The 22427-nt window shown below is 44.5% G+C and overlaps 1 protein-coding gene across 1 annotated transcript in view; it reads right to left on the bottom strand.

Moving 5' to 3' along the window:
* Positions 1 to 21356, bottom strand: part of rbfox3a (RNA binding fox-1 homolog 3a) — a 302634-nt gene extending 281278 nt beyond the window's left edge. Inside the window, 1 exon segment of the mRNA XM_076999552.1 lies at positions 20886 to 21356. The gene's annotated coding sequence lies outside the window, so the exon portion shown is untranslated.
* Between the last annotated feature and the right edge of the window lie 1071 nt (positions 21357 to 22427).

Genomic DNA, 22427 nt, shown 5'->3' with positions numbered 1-22427 from the left:
GGGCTGCCCGCTCCTATTTGACTTTCACTTGACTTATTTATTTGTTTCCCATGTGTCGGCCATCCATCTCATTAAGTCAGTCCCTCTCCCCTGTTTCCTGCCTGCTTCCCTTTCATTCCTCACACATGCACATGTGAAGGGGAAATACAGAGGGGGAAACTCTTTGTTTTTGTTGCTACTGGTTTTTTTTTTTCTTTTTGTTATTGTTCCCTCTTATTTCCTAATTCCAGACTTCTCCCTTGTTACGAGTGGTGCCCTCTGGCTCCGAGTGACTAAATTAAACATCACAGAAGGCTTTGTGTATGCGGTGAGGGGTTTAAAGTGAAAGGCTTGTGCTGTGGTGTCAGGGACACGAGGAGGAGGAGCTCGCCGAAGGTCAATAGCCCCGACGCTCCACCCCATGTCCTCGCGTTCCTCGTCACTCCATCAGTGTCTACAGCTCTGAGCAATTTCAAAGAAAAATAACCCGGAACCTCAGGTCTCGTCAGTTATGGAGAATCTTTAAAGCAAATTTCCTTGACAATGTTAGTGAGTGCTTTTAAAAGATCAAATATAGATTTACTGTAATTGGATTTTTTTTAAGCCCTGTGCCATTATCAGAGATAATGTTTTGATGGTGGACACCACGAAAAGAAAAGACGCTGGCCTCTGAATGTTGGAGTCCGTGTGGCCGGGCTCTTCGGGTCCTGTACGGTGTGCTCCGGCCCTCCGCCGCACGGCCATGCTCAGAGCTGGGCTCAGTGTGCCCAGGCACGGAGGGTGATGACAGCTCAGTTGAGAAGCGGAACAGTAACCAGGGGCTGTGTGAAAGTACAGCACGCATCACCAGGGGAGGAGACGAGGGGAGCGGGGGGGGGGGGGGGGGGGGATTCAAATGCCTTCCCCTCACAATTCAATTCTTCAAGGTGTGTCCTTTCCTTTATCTGCAGCAATTTCCAAAGGCTCAAGCACTCTCCCCCCTGATGAATGAAATACTTTCGAGAGGTGTCATTGGCACACACCCAAGGCCACTGCACCCCATCCTGCTCTCTGTGTTGATTTTCCCAGTTGCCGTTTCTCCTCGCCGTGCTTTTGTCCATACAGAGGCGGCAGGAAGGGATACAATGGGATGGGCAGAAACAATAAGGACATGCACCCCTGGAGCACAGCAAGTTGATGATAGATTAAATTAAAGCTTTTGTTCACCGAAGACACTGTCCAAAAAAGTGAGGAAAATGCTGATGAACTGAAAAAGTAAATATACACCGAAGTCCCACAAATCGGGACGAAGCACATCTTGACTGAATTAAGCATAATTAGTGCAATTAGTGCATCTTACAATTACACATTTTCGATGTACCTGATATGAGTGGAGCAATGTTGGACTGTTATGTATATAATATATATATGTGAGTATATATATATAATTAATCCTACTACAATAGGTGTTAGGAACAAAAGAATCATACATAGATCTAAACCACTGCTTGACACTCAGAATTTTAAAGAATGAAGAATTAATTTTAGTTCAATCTACAAAAAAAGAAGAAACATGAATAGAACATCACCTTTGTCCTGCAGCACAATGACAGTATTCAAAGAGTACAGTGTCACTTGCCTGCAGTGTCAGAATATCACGAGATACATGTGGACAGACACATAGCACAGTCACTATTGACAGCAGCTCACCAATTAAATCTATGGAGCACTGCAGAGATGAACATGTGGTGGTACATAGGCCCAATATGTGCCAAGACCCCATATTCCCACCACACACTTCTGACAAGAGAAATTACGGCACATGCCCAAGAGAATGTATGTGTGTGTGTATGTGTGTGTGTGTGTGTGTGTGTGAGAGAGAGAGAGAGAAACAGAGTGTGTGAGAGTGAGAGTATGTGTGACCAGCTGTCTCCAGCCATCCCCTGAGAATCCTCTCTCTACACCTGCTATCTCTCGAGGCCAGGTGGGAGACAGAGAGTGAGTCACAGCCTGACAAGATGACACACACAAGACAAAGTAGGGTCCAACCCCTCTCCTCCACCCCGGCCAAACCGGGTGTGAATAACACACCAGTCTAATGACTTTCTCAACTTAGAGGAAGTACCACATACGGTACCAAGCAAGGTAACAGTCATATTACAAACCACACACACCTACCGCCCAATTTAAGTATTAATGTTACTGGAATTACCTCGGAGGGTTAAAGTTAGAAACTATCGATCATTCACTGCCAGGGACAGTTTGTTGTATCCATCAGTTGTAATATTTTGGCAACACACCATTACATATTTTTATGTGGCAAACTACTCACATCTAGCAGTGACACGGATGTGTGAGGAGTCGCCAGCAATACTGCTGTGCCTAATCCAGACGCAACAGCCTTCACATGCATCACTGCATCATTGACAATGGCCTGCTACCCCAACATATAGAATCAGCAGGTCTGGTGGTGAGAGTGACCAGTGATGAATGGGGTACAGGCAGGTTGATAAACCGCTTATGCCAGCACAACCACCTTTAAGCGTACACCTACAAAATGAGATAGGTGTACCAAATAAGGAAGCCGGAGAGAGCAGGTTCAAGGTGAGCTCTTTCTATTAAAGTTAGTGAGAATTGAAAGAAAATTTCTGAAAGATTTCATCTGAGCATCGTAGTTTGTCTGGTAACAATCTGGAGCTAAAAGCCAATATCTGGGAAGAAACACTGGATGAAATCATCCAAAAAAATATAAAAATCATCACAGGATTTCAACATTTGTACACAAGTGCAATGGTTAACATTCCTTGAGTTGTAAGCTTCTTAGCACCTTGAAATTAAAGGACAGATTCTTCAGGTATTATAAATGCAAAACCAATGTAAAGTTAAGTGAGGAAAACAAACCTCACACTTTTGCCTGTCAAGAGGCTTCTTAAGCTCACCTGCTCAACCACAAGATTTCTTATTCAAGACTTAACTGAGTCCCTGATCAGCAATAATACCCTTAAATATTGCTGACATTAGCCTGAGAAAGATTAACCAATGATTAAGGAGATCTGCTCCATTATTACATGGCACGATTTGGCGAAGCCAAAAGCTTCATCACGCACAGCAGACAGCAGACAGCTAAGGAGTTCTGTCAAACTCACAGGCCATAGTCTCATAGGCTCCCCACACTGAAATAAAGAATCCATATTTTTTGTGTGACCGTATTACTGACATTACATTCATTATTGGAAGGTTTATTGGCTCTTGATTGTCATCATAATCAACACTGAACTATCAAATCCATTCCAATTTCAGTTTCAGAAATGGCAACAAACATTTATGATAAACACACAAAACCCACCACACACACACACACACACACACACACACACACACACACACACACACACACACACACACACACAGCGACAAACACACGCACAGAGCCCAATACTAATTAAAATCCTCCAATTCAAGGACTCTTTTGATTGACCGTAATGGTTTAGTAATCTTGTCTCTGCGCCTTGACCTACTCTGTCGCTGTGCACGATTTATGGCACACAATTACAATTTGTATTAGGCTTGCCAGCTGAGTGGGCCTCTGTGAGAGTGTGGGAGGTCTTTGGAGACCTCATAATGTCTACCCTTACCATAGCATGGGCCAGTCCTACCTATCAATTCCCCATTCCTCCACTCTCACCATCTTTACCCAGTTACAATTTAGACAATTCCAGGTGCACTAAGTGACAGCGGCATTGTTTTGCCTCTCACCTGGACATTTTTAATGTAATTCAGTAAACCTGCCCGCAGCAGATGGTAGACCAAAATACACCGGAGAGATATGTTCATGCCGTCTCCTTATCTAACAATGTATACCGGAGAGTGTCTAATAGCAGCACTGCTGCTGGTCCCTTTGAGGTTCTACTTACAGCATTACCCAAATTGCCAAGGGATTAAACGTAGGGGAGAGTCAACAGCACAGACTAGAGTGCAGCTGCAGTAGCATTTCAATTAAAGCAAACCTGAACATTTCTGCCTGTGTTTGTGGCACTTCTAAGCCAATTTGCACCCTTCCAGGCCCAAAGAAGCAGGGGGACGCTGGGTAGTTTGCAGCAAGTCAATCTTGATCAGTGTAACTGCCAGCGCCCCACAGCCAGGGGTGAGGGTGGACCACATGCCTGCGTCTGACACAGATAGCACTTGTCAGCCAAAAGTAAGTGCATCCTCATCTCTCTGCATTTGACTTGCATAATCAGTAACTCAGGTGACCACAGAAAACGACCGCTTTCAAAGTGGGGCGATACACCAGGAAGAAGCCAGGGGAGAGAAGACCAAAACTCTGTTCGCAGAGTCAAAATCAGAGTCGCAGGGTCAAAATCAGAGTCGCAGGGTCAAAATCAGAGTCTCAGAGTCAAAATCAGAGTCGCAGAGTCAAAATCAGAGTCGCAGGGTCAAAATCAGAGTCGCAGGGTCAAAATCAAGTCACAAATTTGTTGGCTACAGTCCAAGTCTAAGTGGTTAGCGTAAACCGAACTAAGTTTGATGTGGTTGTTCCAGTGTCTTTAAATTGTTTCTCACACTCTTTACATGTTGCTGTCATTCACTTATATCCAAGATTTAAAACTTCCTATAGCGAAAGTCTATACGTACTCCGGCTGAAGCCACATCAACCTCGCTTGTTTACATTTGATGCTTCTCTCCGATTTCCCGCACACGATAAGCGATGTTGTGATGCATGGCGAGAAAAGGCATCCCACAGCCCCGAAACAAAAGTATACAATAATGACAGCACACAAAGAAAGTATATTTTCCTATAACCACTGCACACAGCGCCTGGATATAATTTAGGATGAGTTTCAAGTCAAGTCTGAAGTCTTTTTCTAAGCGACTTAAATGTGACTTCAAGTCGAGTCGCTCACTTGAGTGCCCATCTCACCCTCTCTGACCCCCACAGTAGGTTTATTTAAATCACACATATGCACATCACTTCACTTCTAAGTCACATTTACCTAATACAAGAACCGTCACATTTAAATTTGATGGTATGTGTTGTCTGAATCTATATTAATTCATTCCTCTTTTTTCCCCCTTTTCCCACTGTATTGTAATTAAGTTAATTGACTTTGGTATTCACACCGATCCATCAGGCAAACTCAAGATTAAAAGAATCACAAGTTCAGTTCAGACCCCAGGCTTCAAACTCCAATGTTCACTGTGTCAAGACTCTGCACGCCCGTTTGCTGGTAAACCTCAAAATGCGACATAAACATGAAATGTGCTAAATCAGTGTAATTTATGAATCAGAGCTATGAACACAGTGTTGTTAAACGTTAACAGTTTAACATGTATGCTTAGTTGGTTACAAATTTGTAAAGTAGCCTAGTTAATGAAAAAGAAATTCCATAACCTTACACATTTGTAGGTGTACATGCACATAAACCCTTAGGTTTAATGGTGAGTGTAAGACAGCTGAGCCCTACTGCACACCACCTGAACAACTGGGGACAGGAAAGCTGGGGACGGGGGGAGTAGAGACAGGAGGACCGGGGACGCTGTCCCTAAACCCTCTGCCACAGAGACTGAACACAACCATTAAGAAAAAATGAGCAGCAACACAACAAAGTCAACATCACTGGGGGATGTGTGTGAGAAGAGGTCTTTATCTGATGCTGGCAGGCCCAACCCCCTACAATTACATAAATGTCATGTTGTAGTATCAATCCAATAGTGCAGCATCCATCATACAGCCTCAAGGGTCACTCAGCAACCCACTACATAAACCGCGATTATGGAGACTGAGCATTTGACTGAGGGGCTAAACGTATGGAGGCAAAACAACATGTAGAGGATCATCTGTTTCAGCTATTAATATGAGACGCCACCTTATTTAGTAAATCATTAATACTACTGTAGAGTAAGTAATACTTTTGCACCTGTTTTAAATGTGCGCATTTTCTGTCCTACATTATGGCAGAAGGTATATTTCTCAATTTGTGGCGAAAATACATTCTAAAGAAACAATATATTAAAGTTACCAAAACATCCTTTGAAAATCAGACAGGGTGCACAGGAGAATGCTCGGTATCTGCATATATTCTGTGACAATTTTCAGAAAATAAAGGTAAATAAATCATAATTACTTTGCAAAGGTGTTACATTACTACCTTTTAGCAAACAGATGTTATGTTGTCATCACAAGATAAAACAGCTGAGAACCGCTGAGAGGGGGATTTTTTTTAGTTGGCTTCGTACTCTAGTAACTGACTGTTTCCTACACCGTGTTTGGTCCACACCCCCTTAACTTGTTTTATGGCTTCTCCTTTTCTGCGAAATATCAAGCTCCTACTCTATTAAAATGGTGGTGTAGCCAACCTTCATCATCTCCACCAGCTGGCCCAGGTTTGCCTCCATAACTTTCTTACTGATATGCTGACTATGGCATGCACCATGATATATAGAGCTGCATTTTTCAATATAATCATGCCATGCAGGCTGAGTGCTCCACTGTGCTTATTGTAAACCAAACCATGTGTGCACTCAACAGCAATGAGGAAACACACATGCGTGCATGCACACATGAGCACATGCATTCTCACATACATGAACACATGCATGCACGCATGCACACATGAACACAAAGAAAATGAATGTGTGTCCCCGGTGCTGCTGTTGCAGACATATGCACCTTAATCAGGCCTCTGTCACTGGTTTGGTTGGGAGAACAGATGAAGTCCATAGCGACCTGACCTCCATTAGAACACTTATTCACAGCTGATGAGGCATGATAACATCAGCTATTGATTAGGATATGGGAGGGGGATTGGGGGGGGGAGAAAAAAGATGAGAGTAGAGTGAGAGTGAAGGAGGGAGAGGAAGGATGAAAGAAGGAGAAATGGATGGAGGGAGGAAGCCTGGTCTGCTGTATAAGCAGTTCTGTAGGATTGATCAGGTCTGTGACTCTGGCCCTTGGTCTCAGTTCAACAGCAATTCACTCGGTTTCCCAAAATACGCCACATTCACTTCCATCGCAGCCCAGAAGGACTTCTTCAAATCTAAATGCAAATCAGATATTTAAAGCAATTAGCAACCTGATTTACATGATCTTAACACAAGCTGGAAACAAAGCAACACTTCAGTGCAGCCTCTGAATATTGTAGCTGATGTCTGTCCATTTAAATAAGTTCAGTAAGAAAGCTAGAGTTGAAACTTTTAACAACAAAAAGAAAAAAGAAAAACAATCTAAAGTCCATGCCTTTCTTAACTATAAAACTGATACTCCACTATAATATTTCTATGGGTTATTATCCATTACGTTTTAGAAGATAAGATAATTCCATTACAATGTATGCAGTGAAATGTGGTGCCCTGCTCAATAAAGTAGAATTCCATGAGAGTCCTGACTCCCATTGATTTGATCTTGGGGCCCCTTGTTGACTTATTTTCTGATCGATGCCCTGAGAGGAGAGAGAGAGAGAAAAAAAAAAGTGCCCGTCGATGACTGACATCAATGATGTACAACCACTGTGGTCACCCCGCCAGCACCTGCCTGTCCCGAGCCACGGCAAAGGCACTCGGACGCTTCTGGCCAAGGACAAAAGGAGAACTGGGGCTCTGGAGCTTGGCGGGACCGAGCGCTGTGGCAGGTGCCGGCTCTCCTCTCTGCCTGCTGGGACTGTAGAGCCAGGCCAGTGGGGCACTTCCTGTTCCCCACATGACGGGCCCGTCCTAGAGCCGGCTACAGGCCAGAGCAACACAGAGTACATGAGACCACGAGTGTGAGAGGGAGAAGGGAGACATAGCAAAGGAGACAAAGATAGAGAGAGAGAGAGAGAGAGAGAGAGAGAGATAGAAGAGGGGTTTAAGGTAGCAGTATCTCTAATTTTGCACAAGATTCTAGATAAATTTGGAATGAGAATTCTAACATATATTCGTGCTGCTAACTGGACATACACCCAAACTTTAGTAAGAAACCTGTAAAGTTCAAAAGTGGCATTTCTGTACACAGGACATCTATGGTGAAATGGATCTATACTTTGAGCATGTGCGTGAGCGCTGGCACGGAAGGCTGGCTGGAAGCATATTATTTTGGAGCTCCATCTGCTCTGGGAGCAGGAGCAGCGAGAGAGGGCTTTTGTGATGGATCGAGCTGTACTTCCTGACACACTGATGACAGCCTGCATAGCTGAACAATCAGAACACAGCCCAGCTCTTCAGACAGGACCCGGCACTGATCATTCACAGATAAAACTCTACCAGACAGCAGCCTTGTGAACCGCTGATCACCCAGACGGCTGGTATCACATTAGCTTTCGGGGTCGCTCTTTGCTCTTTGAAACTGGCAGATACTTTGAAACAGGCAGGTAGCTACCGTCCAACGCGCGTTAAATGTTTTTAATTTGGGGTTTGCTCGAGCAGTCGGGGAAATTTGGCCGACGCATTCCCGGCACGCGCGTGCTTATGTGTGTGTCATGTATTTCAAGTGCAAACATTAATTGATAATGGAGTCAGGTGTGCGGCAAGAGCAAACACAATTTCGAACTCTTACTAGAAGTCCGCCTGCTCCCTGGACGTGGAAGCCTTGCGTACCCTTGAATAAGTTGGGCAGGTTATCTCAAGGAAAAAACAAAGTCTGCTGGTTTTGCTGAAACAAAGGGAAAGTTAAAAGGCGGCCCCTGCAGAGGCACTCTCAGCTGAGACTGCACGCCGATTTGTATTCAGACTAGGAGACCACATGCAATCGCTTCATGGAAACACTGGACCTAATGCGGTGAACAGCTCGACGTTGTTACAGCATGTCCAACTGCAGCATAAACATTTATCTGTATCCAGGTCACCAAAAGGCTGGGCATGACTGAAATATGACAAAGAGGCAGAGGAGTCCCTGTTTCTCTCTTCCTGCCTGTGTAGGGTGTATTTGATGATTAACTAGCAGGCTGGATGACACAGTGGAGGTGGCTGGCCCCTACTGGGAGACTGTCTTAAACAGAGCTTTCCAAAAGAGCTGTCCCCAGAGCTACACTCCTACATGTTTTCTGTTTATATCTCAGTGGGATGGAGCTCTGCTGCTAAAAAGTGCTCCTACGGTTTCACACACACACACACACAGACTCACAAACGCACACAAACACAAACACGGAGGGTTCTCCAAGTGCATTTTCTCCATGGAGTCAAAACATTCCATGACCTTTTCATCAAACTAGACAGGTTGGTAATAGATTGCTATGGGGCTCTAAGTGTATGGGAAGAAGATGGAGACTACTTGATTAGCTCAGAGTATGACACTTGAACACACACCCACAGACTATCTACCCACATCGAGCAATACAATGGCACAGTATCCACCACCATTTTAACAGTCACTGCATAGTCTAAATATTCTCTCTCTCTCTCTCTCTCTCTCACACACATACACACACACACACGCACACACACACACACACACACACACACACACACAGAAGACACACACACAGTAAAATACAGCAACCTCTCAAGATCACTTCAGTCCTTCTTAGATCGTTCCATTCACACAGCTTACATGCTCATCATCTAAAGACATGTTCGCTCTAGACAGAACTCAACTGAAGACTGTGAATTCAGAGCATGCATGACACTATTTAGTGGTTTCATGTTTTGACAACCATGCTCCTAATGGTGAGTCTTTCATTTCTGTTTTAAGATCCCTTTCACACCACATATGCATGACAACAATTCTGCCATTTCAGGGAGGCAGGAGCATAAATAAACTAATGGATTTTTCTTGTAATAATGTAATCCATAAAAGTTTTTTGGCAGCAGAAAAACAGACCAAACGCATCAGTTGGTAAATTTGGTCTATTTACTTGTAATAACTAAAATCAAAACTGCATTATTTTTATATCATTGTACTAACTTCATGGCAAAGAGAATTACACCATGATTTGTCAGAACTGTTCCAATATAAAATGATACGCATCGATTATTAATGCTTTTTAAAAATCACCTCAAATTTTCTCTCTCACACACACACACACACACATGTATCCTTCATCAGCTATGCACTTTTTTCTCCTCTGGAAACACATTCACTACGATTTTGAACACCTCTACACACACACACACACATCAGGGGCTTGCCACTACATCAGGGGAAGACACAAGTGAAACTCTAGAGACTGCTAAACAAAGGTTAATAGCACTGGCATACAGGCTGCAGAGATGCACAAAAGAAGCAGTAGCCAAAAAAGTAAATGCCCTCGTCATCAATGAACAATCCAAAATATCCTCAGTTTGAGTGCAACAGAACCCTGACTGTGGATCTAACTAGAGCTGAAACAGAACTGTACTGTTAGGGCATATGGAAGAATGAATCATCACATAACACCAGTGCTCAGTGGTTAAGAGATCTCAAAGCAGATCACCTCATTCTCCCAGAGCAGGAACCAGTCAGCAGTACAACAAGAAGATGTCATGTCCAAGAGCAGATCAGAAACCTGAAGAACCGGACAGCCCCTGGCCATGACATGATCCATACCTACTGGCTCCTATCCAAGCTGCATACCACAAGGTAGGACGGAAATGGTTATAAAGGATCCCAACAAAGTCCAAGCACCCTCCAACTACAGACCAGTAACATGTCTGTCCACAACATGGACGCTCCCGTCAGGTATTCTAGCCACCGAGCCGAATGCACATGTGTGCGGATACACAACTGTCCAGGTAACCACACAGTGTGGTAAATATATCAATTATGGTAAATATATCAATATATTATATATATGATATAAATATATCATATATATGCCCATTCCATTGGAGGGTGCTTGGCCTCACTGCTGTTCTACAAAGGCATGAGTCCTCACAGCCTGATCATCAATAAGAGTGGGTACAGGTACAGATTCAGGAGCTCCTCTGACCTTTGACCTCCTCTACATGATGCAAAGAGGACTTGGGAATGAACGTCAGGCCAGAATCAGCTGACAGTTGTAAAAAGACCTGAACTTCCACAAAGTCGTATGACAGACCTGGAGGACACCTACAAACACTACAAGCATTCTCCAGTCAACTGGGAACCATGAGGTAGAACCACGGGCATCAATATGCATGTACCTCCATAGGGTAACGACTCCTACAGAGTGGATTGAATGGCACAATAAGGTCAAAGCCATAAACATGTTTGCCCTGACAGTCTTCAGATAGAACTGAAAGCTGCTAACATCACAATGCATGGGACACCCCACCCAACATCCAACATCCAAAAACTGTATATCAGCTGGAAAAAGGAGGCAAGGGCCTAGTCCAAGATCCACTGTCCGAGTAGATACACGACACAACCATCAATACATCCAAGCAATACATCCAACATTGCCATTTGCTGATAAAGGAACGCTTCAATCCGACGGAGTACATGGTCACCAAACAGAGAAGGTGCCCAGGCAAGATAAGATAATGCCTAACCAACAAATAGCTAAGGTGACTTCCATAAGACAATCCTATTAATACCAATGGCTGGAAAAGGCAGGAATGAAGGACAGCAGAAAGGCACTAATCACTGTAGCACAAGATCATGCACTACGCACTAGGTGGACTGAAGCAGTGGAACATCACAACGGACAAGACCCAAGGTGCAGACTGAGAGCCTTTCAGACATCACCTGGTATCAAGATTCAAGAGGCTGCCAGGGAGAGTGTACACTGAGAGACACAAGCACACGATGGGGGACGATGTACAAGAATGTACAAGGCACATGAGCCGTACACATGGGAGGAACCACGGAGTGATGGAGAACAGCTAAGATCCTGTGGGACCCCCAGATCCACACAGATAAACAAGTAGTGTAGAACAAATCAGATGTCATGATAGGGGATAAGCAGCAATAGATGTAGTCATCCCAAGTAATGAAAACATTCAAAGGAAGGAGTATAAAAAGTTTGAAAGATACCAGGGATAGAAAGAAGGGGGGGTTGGGGGGGTTGGGGCTGTATTACCCAAGCCGGAGGAGTGGCTCAGACATGACAACTTCAATCTCAGTCCAGAAAAGCACAATCTCAGGAGCAGCAAAAATACTGCATGGCACCCTCAAACTCTGCTAGATGGCCCAAGTATGAGGAAAAATATGACCACCCACTGGAAAGATGAGACATGAATTTTATAAAAATGGAAATCTTTTCCTTAGTATTAAATAAGCTGTCAAAAATCAGCTTTCACCATTTGCTTCCTAATTATAAAAGTATGTTCAACTGTAGCAGTAATGCTATTTTTCACCTGTGAATCATATATATTACAATCATATACATATATATGTCTTTTTGGTTGTTTTTTTTTTTTTTTTTACAATAACTGCTTTGATTTCCAGGAACTAGCATACATAGTCCACCAACGTACAGGACCTGACAGAGAGCTCCTGAGACGAAAGCAGGATCACTTGCCTCGTTTTGCCAGCATCAGTTATACAATCACTTTTATAATAAGTCAACACAACATCAATATTTTTATGACAACTGATTCTAAAAAGGAAATGTCAGGATTTAAATATTGAGATTTTAGTGTGAATCAACCCCAGTTAACTAGACATTTCAGCTAGTAAGTGAATTAGCATTGTTACTCATCCAAAGATAGCCCAAGATTGTGCTCAGTGAGCACCAGTATATACCTGTCTCTCTGGTTAACTGTTGAGAGGTAAATTGCTGTAATTGTTACTGAGATGTTTAGCTGTTCAACTGAGCTAAACTTTGATCCAAGGATGCTGATTGAAAATAAAGAGCAACTCCACCCAGAATGAAGAAAGATTTCTAGAACAAATACAAGCGTGTCAAAGGGCCGATCAGAGCTGCAGCAGATCATTGTTTATTAATAATGAAAGGAAGACTCTGTCCCTGGACTAAACTCATTTGCATTGTTATTACCATGAGACATTTAGGTTGGAGACTTTAATTGTAGGAACAACGTGATGATATGCAAGCTGGTATTCAGAAAAAGCTGGTAAACAGAAAAAAAAATTATATATATATATATATAATATATAAGAAAGGTAGGGTTTGTTTATGAACTTATGAAGGCATGACTTCGTCCCCTACAAGACTTAAGTCAGCAGGTCAGGATTCGCTTCAGGGTGCAAGGCTCAGAGATGCTGAAGTTTGCAGTTGAAAGGTAGTACGCCTAACTTAAGTTAGGATCTGCTTTTGGTGAGGAAGAAGGTAAGTAATGTCCAAAGCCACCTGTGTAAGAGTTATGGCCCTCCTGTGTGTGCTACTCAGTCACTCATATACTCTCTCTCCCTCCCTCTCTCTCTCTCTCTCTCTCTCTTTCTCTCTCTCCTTTTCTCTCTCAGGTAGATGCCAGAGCGGCCAGTCGGACTGGAGCTGTCAGCTCTCTCTCCTGTAACAAGTGCGCCCGTCACAGGGAAGTTGGCAGAGCCGATGGATGTTAGCGCACCGAGGGTTTATGGGAGATGACAGCTCCTGCTAAATAAAAGCACACGCACACAGACAGTGGACTGGGGGGGTGTGGGGGTGGGGGTGGGGGTGGTCTGCTTGGTTTAATGTGGGCAAAGGCAACCCAAGCAGAACCTCCAGTAACCATCACTACTAATCCCAATCCTGGGAGAGCCACTACCAGCTGAAGCAGGGCAGAAAGATGGCACCGGGCCCAAGAACAGAATATCACCCACACTGGTGACACACTTGAAACTTACAGTCTGAATCTCATCTCTTCAGACCTTTATTAAATGTTTATTTTGAGGATCATCTTTTATAAGTTCATAATATCCATTTAACTACAATGCTCCGTTAATCAATGCTCCGCAACGATCCCAGCCCTCGATAAAACTGATGAGAAATCGTTAGAACCTAAGTACCTGAATAAACTGCGTTTAATAAAACGACGAGTAAGAGCCAAGATACGCATGCAAGCGCCGTCTCAACATCTGCTGGCCGTCTACGCTCGGCGGTCTATGTGCTCTGGCACATGCCTGCTGCTAGTGACAATTTCCACTCAACATGAAGAGAAAACAAACATGACTAGAAAGTGGCGCCGGAGACGTTCCTCACGCGGTGTGTGTGTGTGTGTGTTTGTGTGTGTGTGCGCGCGCGGGGGGTACCGACTCTCGCTGCGTTTAGTCAGCAATCCTGCTTGTTGAATCAGTGCTGATACACGAAGGAGGATTCGCAGCCGGCCTCAGACAGTGCCTCTCTCGCCTGTAGACAAACCTGTTCTGTCTTTAGACGATCGTGTGTGTGTGTGTGTATGTGTGTGGGGCGGTGGGGGACGACCTTCAGGGAGTGAGGGCTGTGCGGCCAGGTGGAACATACTGGGGAGGGACAACTGTGGGACAGCGACACTACCAAGACACCCACACTGCCCCTCTGACACGCTGCTCTCAGGCACATTAGGAACAGGTGTCACTGGCAAATCAGAACCAAGTCGACTCTAAAATCAGATTTCAGCTCTGTGAAAAAAATCGCTGTCTGGCACATCCACGCTCTGTTATGTTAGCAGGAGCCTAACACAATCTGATACATGAGAAACACTCATCACAGCACACCTTACTGGGTAATCGAGACACCTATACGTCCTGCCTCACCACCATACAGCCCTTAGTATGCTCAACATATGTAACAGCACAACATATGTTTGCTTTACATATTCAGACTAGCATGAGTAATGAGTAACCATGGTTACAATCTAACATTATTCTCGTCTCTGGTCGTTGCTATTATTAGCTAGAGTGATGCGGAATTTGACGAAAAAGCTGATCGCGCGAGAGCTCGGAGGGGAGCTTCTCTTTCGCTGCCAGCCGAGACAGCACGTCCACCAGTTAATACCAGTTCACCCATTTTCTCTTCCCCTCCCTCCAGACTTTTTTTTCCCCCATTCAATCTCCCTATCTTCCTGCTGCAGCCCTCTGAAATACCCGGCGCGGCCGTGCCTCAGATCAGGCCGGCGCGAAAGCCGTAGCCCCCGTGCCTATTACACAGGCTTGCACTGTGCTCTAATCATCACCACCAGACTCAGCAGAGAGAGAGAGAGAGAGAGAGAGAGAGAGGGCAGAGGGAGGGAGGGGCGGGAGAAAGAAAGAGAGAGAGAGAGGGAGAGAGAGAGAGCACACGAGAGAAAGAGAAATTGTTAATGGCCACCGTCTACACCTCAGACACGGTCACAGTGTTAACCAGCTTTTCTGTCGGTTTTGGTGGATCGGGGTGACGGAAGAGAGGCCCTCCAGGGGCCAGGAGCCACCACACCCCCAGTGACACTCTCTCTGATAGCCAATGCTCTCCCAGGACCGGTGGTGTCCCCCAAAAAAAGCACGGATATGCACACACATGCACAGACACAAAGAGACGCGTGCACACCCACACACACACACACACATACACGCAAAATCCAACATCAAACAGACTGCGGATAAAGCCAGTCTTTCCCCCAGTCGGTTCCCTTTTTTTATTTCACCCTCTGCGAGAAAAGGGGAGGAAATTGTTGGCTAAGCTGCCTTTTGTCAGTGTGCTTCAGAGGCAGCGTCTGAACCCCAACCCTTCGTCTCATCTCCTGGCTCCACCTTTAAGTCTGTTTTTTGGGGAAGAGCTCAACCTGCAAACGATGACCACGAAAGGCACGCAGCCGCCATTCCCCCCCCTCGCTCCACGTCCCAACACCGGAGCCGAAATGTGCACAGAGAGGCGTATTTGATGGTTCTGTGTCTGGGACCACACACTCTTTGCGCGTGCGACCATCAAAAGCTGTCCCAGGGTGGACACAACCCGAGTGGCTCCAGTCTGGTAGGCTGACACGTATGGAAACGTGGTTCAGCTTGCTGCTAGGGTTTATTCCAGCAACGTCCTCGCCTGCAGCTTCGAAAAGGTTGTTGCCGGTTCATTTTTTTTTCAAACAAGTGTATTTTTAGCTTCATTCTATTTTCACATAAGATAAATAAAAATGACTTGTATGCATCATTTTGACTGACAACACAAGTGCTGTTTTGGTAACTGAAAGGAACTGAGCGCAAGCACATGATGCATTGCTGAACAAGCAAAAGTCTTCATCAGTGGATTTTATTAGGATGCATTTATTTATTTTTTTGCTTTTGTTTTGTCGTGAACCTACATGGAGCTCTTCCCCACGCACAGTTTACATGATTCTGCTGCTCATGGATCTGCCGAATGTTTGAAACCACGTTTGAGTGTGCAGTGCAAGAGTAGTGCGTTGCGAGAGCGTTGCGAGTGCGTTGCGAGAGTCTGCGGTACTGTCTCTGAGAGCATCCTAAAGTCCCGGGTGATCAGAAAGGGCGACTCTCGCTGCTGCTCCGCTCCACAAACACACGCAGCGGGGCGATTTATGACACGAGGATGACTCAGTGCTTCTGGATCCACTGATCAGTCTTTACTTCAAAGACATTAAATCCTGTGCCCTGCTTTTGTACCACATGGTGGAGGTGGTGGAGGTGGTGGAGGTGGTGGAGGTGGTGGTTGGGGGGGGGGGGGGGATAACGAGTTCATTGTTGAACTTAACAGACCACATGCAAGATTCTGATGCATTGTGTCCAGTACAGACATTGACACTTTCACTGCTAGAAGAAACAGCATGTATTGCAGACAAGGCGTTGATCTCTACACAGACATGCGCTGGATTTAACTCACTGCCACTCCACTGCACTACACGACAGCCATTACACAGCATGCATTGCAATGCATTTTTCTTTTTGCACTTTCACTGCAATAAGAACCATGGAGGATTTCTGGAATAACAGGCAACATTTAACAGGCAGTAGTTTTGCACATAAATGCTATATTGAGATACGGTCTATGTGTTAAAAATTGGCTCACAATGAGAAACAAGGTGAGTTCAGTATGACAATAATCACAAGCCCGTTTGCAGTTACTATCAACTGGTATTACGGCCATGTTGTTTGAAGGTATTGCGAAAGAACATTTAGCCAGCCGATCAGCGATAAACGTATCTAGTCGTATCTAGTCCTTAATTACCATGTAAGAGGAAGAGTCATTTCAATTTACCCTAGCTAGATGTAGCCTGCGTTCCTGTCTTGTCTAACAACGGGAGACAGCTTGAGTTGTGCTGTATTTGAGGACAGGAAGAGGAGAGAGGGAGAGAGGAAGAGAGAGAGATAATGTGTGAGTGAGTGTGTGTGTGTGTGTGTGTGTGTGTGTGTGTGTGTGTGTGTGTGTGTGTGTGTGTGTGTGTGTGTGTGTGTGTGTATGTGTGTGTGTGTGTGTGTGTGTGTGTGTGTGTGTGTGTGTGTGTGTGTGTGTGCGTGCGTGGTGGATGTAGTAGATCTGAGCGTGACAGATTTATTCCTCCCTGCTCCAGCCGGATGAGAGGGGACCATAAATAAGGTGGGAGAGGAGAAAGCTCTCCATTGAACATAATCAACTAGATCCTTTAGACTCACATCCGTCACTCTCGTCTGTACAGGGACAGTGTAAGGTCCAAGGTCAGGTCAGGGTAGCTCCTTTTAACCCTGCTCTAACCCAGCTTATGCCTGGCCCACTTAAACTGCTTGCTATAGGAAATAGTGGCATAAACAAAATGTAAAAAATAAATTAAAAATGTGAATAAATAAATATTAAATAAACATCACACCTGTATCACCTATTTGCTTACTGTACTTAGAGATGAGTGGTGCTTTAACTGTACTTACAGATGCCAACTGGTTCCCAATGGGCCCAATGATAAATTAGCATTGCAGTTATTTTAACATTACCTATCAGGACATGTAAACAATATACATGTGTCACATCAAATGCATTTATGGGTGCTGTGTTCAGTGTGGTGTCAGTGAGAAATAGTCATCTAGTAATTATGAAAACATGAACCAAGCTTACATTCAAGGGCCAGGATTGAATCTCAGTGGCATAAGTGTCTGACACAGGTCTTTAAAAGTGAACAGGGTGCTTCAGAACTCAATCAGCAGGCTGAATCGAGGCTGAACCAATCAGAAGGCTGAACCGAGGCTGAACCAATCAGCAGGCTGAACCAATCAGTAGGTTGAACCAAGGCTGAACCAATCAGTAGGCTGAACTAGTCAGCCAGCTGTTCAGCCACACCTGCAATCACTAAAAAAATTCCAAAACCAACCAAAGTTGGCAAAAGAGAAGGTATTGAACAATATAATTTCAATGAGTTTGGAAAACAAACAAATAAATAAATAGATTAATTAAATAATGAATTTTAAAACATCCTAAAGCAGTTGTAGTGGCCAGCAGCTACAGTGCTTTATTATTTTCATGCCAAAACTAGCCCTGCTCATTTCACTTAAATTGCCACATTTTTTTCCCTTTCTGGTTAAATATGACTGCAGGTTACTGACTACAAGTGCTGCTTGATTACTTTAAGGGCACTTGCCATCATAAACCACACACAAATTCTCCCAGTCCATTGCACTCACAGGCTCTCAAGAGGTCTCGTCTGCTGAGGGATCACAAAATGAACAATGAGCATGACTGGCACGTCGTGTGTTAATGATTAAATGATGTCTAAATCTGGCCTTATTGGCTTTTCAATTATTCACTCATTTTCCATTCCATTTCTTTTCTTGCCAGCAAAGCATTTCATTGCCATTCCGAAATATCATATTTATAAACATTAAAAACATTTTCTGTCTGGAAATAGTTAAATGACTTCAAAGTTTGATGCAGAAAGGTGCAACATACTTCTATGTTGGCTGGAAAAGGACTAGTGACTTACATAAAGACCCATTACATTACTTAAATAGCACATTACTATCTAAATTATCTCACCACAAACAGATAAGAAACATCAACAAAAGAGACCACTGTAATACTGTCCACTAATAGGTCTGCACAATTAGCAATGTTAATTATGAGCAAAATTTTGGCAAAGCAGATAATGTCAAAAGAATCTAGTTAAAGCCTGAAAGTGAAGAAAAGCTGAAAGTTGTCAACTATGTCCTTAAGTTTAAGAAAACAAATCTCTGTTTAATGAGCCACACACACCAGCATCTAAACAGTTCAGTTTGGATATTTCAGTTCATCATTCTGGAAGTAGGCTTAAGAGATCTGATGAAACCACTGATATTACCTCAGAAACGTCCCTGTTCATCAAATCTGACAACCACAACACAATATCACCAGTCACGGTTAAGACAATTGTCATGATCACAGTTGTGTAACGCTTCTTCCCACTGTTAGCACCTAGCCTCGGACAGACCTTCCACTTCTGGTATAATTTGCCATTTCCTCCAAAACTAATAAAGTCTATTTCAGATTTAATGTTTGCTTACAATATACACCAAAAATCTCGTGCCATCTTTTATTTGCCTTGTGTGTTACAGCAGGATACTGTCATCATATTGAGAAATAGCAATATCTCTTAGAAGATTCTAATAGCAACATCATACTGGGGGCAAAACACTTACAACCACCCCAAACCAGGCCCATGACAGGCTAAAATGGCGAGGAGAACCCGGTCTGTGAAAGCACGCGGCTGTGCAGTATATAAAGCAGTCTGCTTCCTTGCTTTGTGTTTCCTTCACCTTCATCCATTTATTTTTCATACATCTAAAGCTACGATCTCACACACTGGAATTTATGGAGTCAATAACATACAACATACCTGTAAAGAGCTCAGACATGACTTAAGTCTGTCTTTCTTTTCCACATTACACTGTCAGCAGAAATTTTACTAGAAAATTCCTCCAGTGATTAGACTTCACCTCTAACACAACTTGGCCGTACAAATTCTGAGCACTTACACACCATCAACTCAGCACCAGGTCACATGGTTTGAGTTTACCAAAACCAAATAAATAGTTGCAACCTGGCATAAATGGTTTTCAGTCACAACTTTCACATGGCTGTCACTGAATGCACGCCTATGTACAAATAACGCTTCGCAGGCATACAGCGCGTATTAAAACGTCGCGCGCACGCCGGCGAGGACGTGCGTTTCCTGGGATACTTCTCTGAAGCGTTCTGTTGGTTTTTGTGTTAAAGCATGCGGTCTGGCGTCTGTCTGTGGACAGACTCAGGACAGTGTTACGCTCTTGTTTGGCCGTCACGTTTGCTTCATGGCTTCTCCATCTCTTGCCACGTCTTTTCACTCTTTCTGTCCGGACATGAGGAAAGGAGCCGAACGCATCGCTCTCCTGCTGGGCCAAAATTCGCAATCACCCCGGTCCCTATATACATGAACACACTAGTGTCCTAGCTCCGTACTTATATGGAGGGCTTCGTACTCACAGCACCAAGTCATTCTATGGAGAAATGTAACATTTACAAAAGACATATACCGGGAAGAAGGTTCACACCAACAAGAATACATTTCAGCTTTTTCAATACAAGGCACCTCTAGCCTACTATAGGTGACGGTAGCCCAGAGTGCACAGAGATCCTCATGCTCACACTCTAAACTAAATGTAGAACACAGGGCTAATAAACCTTGAACTGGAGAAGTGATTGTGTTCTATTTCAGATTCCCCTACCTCTCACGGTGTTCCCCACAGCGTACATGTGCACAGCTTGGGAACAGAGCTGACAGCATGACAGATAAATGCACTGTTTTAGGGAGAGAAGAGAGCTAGGCATACTTCTGAATCCCAAACAAGAAAAGACATGACAGGGAATCTCTACACACACTTCCAGAACAGGTGACTGCAACTTGAAATTGTTGCATCGTTTGCAAAATCAACTCGCAGACAGCGGATATTTCTGTCACCCAAACAGCAAATGTCATGAGACACTTAATCACAGACTTTACGTTCTTGTTTTGTAAATGCTTACAGTGACCTGCTTTCATTGGCGTAAAAATACGCGCATGAAAAATGACAATACTTAAAAAGAATTTTATAAAACACTCAGGTGAGAAAATAACATTAATATCTCCAGCCTACTGCAACTCTGAGTGGTTGTGTGTTCGTGCATGAAATGAGGTGTGTGTGCGTGTGTGCACGCACTTGTGTGTACGAGGTGACAGAGAGAGACTTGTATACTCACAGTTAGAGCAGTCAGATCACTCAGGTCCGGAGCTGTATCAGGGGTGCATCCTCTCACTGCTTATCCCACCGCAGGACACAAAGACAGAGCAGAAGAAAAGGGGGGGAGAGAGAGTGAGAGTGAGAGAGGGAGATAGAGAGAGAGAGAGAGAGAGAGGGAGGGACAGAAAGAGGAAGAGGGTCTTTCCTCCTCTCCAGCTTCACACGCTTGTACGAGTGAGCCAAAGGGAGAGAGCGCGAGAGACAGAGAGGAGCAGAGCGGAGTGAAGGATCGGAGGACGAGAGGGACGAGAGGGACGAGAGGGACGGGTGCACGATGCGCTCTGTTCGCTGCTCCTGGAGGAAAAGCGAACATCAGAATCACAGCTGCCGCTTCTATGCTGTGCTGTGCGTGTCTTCACACATAGCTCGGAGCCCAGTGCGGTCAACCACACGCGTCTGCAGTGTGTGTACACACACATGCACACGCACGCGTGCGCACACACGCACGCACACACGCACACACACGCACGCACGCAGGGGGTGGGGGTGTGTAGTGCCTGGGCATTCACTCACAGGCTGTGCCTTACACTGTGAGAAACATCAGAGAGAGAGGGGGTGAGGGGGGGTGTGTGTGTGTGTGTGTGTGTGTGTGTGTGTGTGTGTGTCTATGTGTGAGTGAGTGGAAGAAGGAGGGAGAGAAGGAGGGACAGAAAAAGCGGGGGAAGGAGGAGGAGGAGAGCGCGGAGGAGGAGAGGATGCGCTGACAGTTTCAGGCGAGCTCCTCGCATGCTCTGAGCACTAACGCAGGCTGACAGGCACTGAACGACAGAGGAATCACTACCCTCCTCTCCTCTCCCCTCTCCTCCCCTCCTCTCCTCTCCCCATCTCTCTCCCTCAAAATCATACTCACCATAAACATACACACACACACACTCTCCTTAAAGTCACACACACACACACGCGCGCATGCTTGCACACTTAGCAGTCATGTGTTCTGCTGTCTTGGAGTTACAGTGAGAAAAGATGCCATGTGCGAGATCAGCCGTCGAACACTTTCTGTTGCGACGCTCTCTCTAAAGCGTACACACTCTGTTGCGACGCTCTCTCTAAAGCGCACATATTCTCTCCTGAGACATTTGGTAATAAAACTCGCTATGACTGCAAAACCAACACACATTTTTTAAGGGGGAGACAGAAAGAAGCGTTTTTAGTTTAATGCTTTCTAAGTGTGACATGGATGTTGACTCACTCCTTTCTATGATGGCATACTGTATATTTTAAATGTAAAGAGCTATAACTCCTAAACCCCCCCCCCCCCCCCCTCAAGGGTCTGTTTTAACTCGTCACAGCAGACTCCACTCCACTGATTTCCATTAAAAGACAAATTGGCTACATGAAACCTGGTCTTAACGGGGTGATTTAATTTTATCTACACTCTCCAAAAATGCCTCTCATCACCTGACTAAACATCACCATTACATCTGTATCATCACTATCTCTGTAGCATTTAGTGCTAATTGTTATTAGCATCATGTTCAGAACACATTTCCTTATATGATGT

The sequence above is a fragment of the Brachyhypopomus gauderio genome, chromosome 3 (genome assembly GCF_052324685.1).
Source record: "Brachyhypopomus gauderio isolate BG-103 chromosome 3, BGAUD_0.2, whole genome shotgun sequence".
NCBI lineage: Eukaryota > Metazoa > Chordata > Actinopteri > Gymnotiformes > Hypopomidae > Brachyhypopomus > Brachyhypopomus gauderio.
Note: the sequence above shows the minus strand (reverse complement) of the source record. Positions and strands in the feature narration are given on the sequence as shown.